Source organism: Scylla paramamosain, chromosome 2, assembly GCF_035594125.1.
Source record: "Scylla paramamosain isolate STU-SP2022 chromosome 2, ASM3559412v1, whole genome shotgun sequence".
NCBI lineage: Eukaryota > Metazoa > Arthropoda > Malacostraca > Decapoda > Portunidae > Scylla > Scylla paramamosain.
This window is the reverse complement of record NC_087152.1, coordinates 24929255-24931754: the sequence shown is the minus strand read 5'-3', so window position 1 is coordinate 24931754 and position 2500 is coordinate 24929255. Positions and strand designations below refer to the sequence as shown.

At 48.1% G+C, this 2500-nt stretch overlaps 1 protein-coding gene across 6 annotated transcripts in view; it reads right to left on the bottom strand.

Moving 5' to 3' along the window:
* Positions 1-2500, bottom strand: part of LOC135112003 (uncharacterized) — a 123478-nt gene that overhangs the window by 3735 nt on the left and 117243 nt on the right. Inside the window, exon 1 of one of the 6 annotated variants that reach the window (XR_010273974.1) lies at positions 553-2100. The exons of 4 other annotated variants lie outside the window; for them this stretch is intronic. The gene's annotated coding sequence lies outside the window, so the exon portion shown is untranslated. Of the gene's footprint in view, positions 1-552; positions 2101-2500 lie in introns of those variants that run through there. One more of the 6 variants, XR_010273973.1, reaches the window with a different exon arrangement.

The window sequence follows — 2500 nt, the reverse complement described above, 5'->3', positions numbered from 1 at the left end:
AAAAAAAAAAAAAAACGAAAAAAAAAAAACGTAAGAGGATATGATACGCGGTAGCCAGTCACCCAAAAGACACACACACACACACACACACACACACACACACACTTCTATATTTCTCCATATTTAAGTAAGTTTCCGCTTTATTTCATCAACCATATTTCACCCATACACCCCCCATTTCTTCCCCCATCAGTAGACACAAACAAACAGTGCAATAAGACTCAGGAAAGACATGAAAATCACAAAAAATAATGACCGGATACTTACACACACACACACACACACACACACACACTCCCATACACACGCGCACCCTCCTTTTTTTCTTGATATTTAAGTAACTTACCGCTTTATTTCATCCACCATACTTTCCCCATACATCCCCCATTCCTTCCTCCATCAGAAGACACACACAAACAATGCGATCAAACATAATGACAAAAAATACAAAATACATATATCTGTATACGAATCCGGGGAAGCAGAAGTAACACGCCCATTCAATCACACACTTCTTCATATTTAACTAACTTCCCGCTGTATTTCACCCACCATACATACTCGATATGACAAGAGCCTCATTTGGTCCAGAGGTGACAAATCCCCACACCACCTTGCTGTACTTCCTCCTCGCCTCCTTTGAGTCGTCCCTTAACAAAGCGACGCAATAGATGACTGAATCTTCGGATAAAACCAATGAAAGAATTCTTGATCCTGTTGTTTTTTAGCTCATTTCTCGTTTTTCTCGGTGTTTTGGTATGTTTAGTTAAATATGAGGGCTTCCAGTATTTAATCCATGTGTTTTAATGTGTTTTGAGTGTTTTATATTTAATTCTCGGCTGAAACCTATGCTAGACTTATTGATCCCGTTGTTTTAAGATTATTTCACATGTTTTATACCTGCTTCACGTGTTTTCAGGTGTTTTTAAAGTGTTTTATTATATTTAGTTAAGGCTAAGTATTTTATGTTCTTAATGCACTGCTTTTCAAGTAAATTATTGGACACAATAGATTCAGAATCTCTAAGTAACAGAACTGAATTCTCTTATACACAACTTCTTAAATGTTTGTCTATGGCCATTTTTCATCTGATTTTTAAGTGAATACTACTATTAAAACACCTTATCACCTTCATCTAATCAGGAATTAAAGCTTGCGTGGGATTCTGCACGCACACGCGCTCTCACGCCCACGCACTCACTCACTCCTACGAACATGCACTCACGCCCACGCACACGCACTCATGCAAACACACGCACATTTACGCACACGCCCACTCACTCACACACACGCACTCACGCACACGCACACGCACTCAGGCCCACGCACACGCACTCTCACGTCCACGCACACACTCGCACGCCCACGCCCACGCACGCATTCACGTCCACGCACACACACACTCGCACGCTCACGTCTCACGCACACGCTCTCTCACACCCACGCACGCACACGCACTCACACCCACGCATACGCACTCTCATGCCCACGTATGCACACGCACTAGTGCCCACGCCCTAGCACACCCACTCACGCCCACGCACGCACACACACTCTCATGCCCACGCACGCACACGCAATCACGCCCACGCAGACGCACTCACGCCCACGCACGCTCTCGCACTCACGCCCATGCACACACGTACTCGCACGTCGACGCACTCACGCACATGCACTCACGCCCACGCACGCACACGCACTCACGCCCATGCACAAACACCCGCACGCCCACGCACTCTCACGCACACGCATTCTCACGCCCACGCACTCTCACGCACACGCACTCTCACGCCCATGCACACACATACGCACTCACGCCCACGCACACACAGTCTCGGACGCCCACGCCCACGCACGCACACGCACTCACGCCCACGCACACACACACTCGCACGCCTACGCCCACGCACGCACACGCTCTCTCACGCCCACGCCCACGCACTCTCCCACGCACATCCACATGCACTCTCACGCCAACGCACGCGCACTCTCACGCCCACGCTCACGCACGGACTCTCACGCCCACACACACGCACGGACTGTCAGCCCACGCACACACACACACTCTCACGCCCGCGCCCACCCACTCACCTACTAAACCTCGGCAGCTCTCATACTGTCACAGTTTTCAAACTTCTCTTTTTCCGTGTCACGTTTCTTGTCTAGTGTTAGTTTGCTAGCGAATTAATCCCCAGATATTTCATACTAATAATCTGGGCGCATTTTCTATACCTAGCATTCTATTTTTGTCATCAGTTTTCAAGGGAGTCCATTATCAAACAAGTTACTAAGAAGTTAAGTTACTAAGGTCACACCACACAACACCACACACTCCCCAGTGCATCTGCCACAAGCAAGGTCACACCACACACCACCACACACTCCCCAATGCATCTGCCACAAGCAAGGCCACACCACACACCACCACACACTCTTTTTCCTTACCATTCACCACAAGTAGGAAAACATTCACACACACACACACACACACACACACACA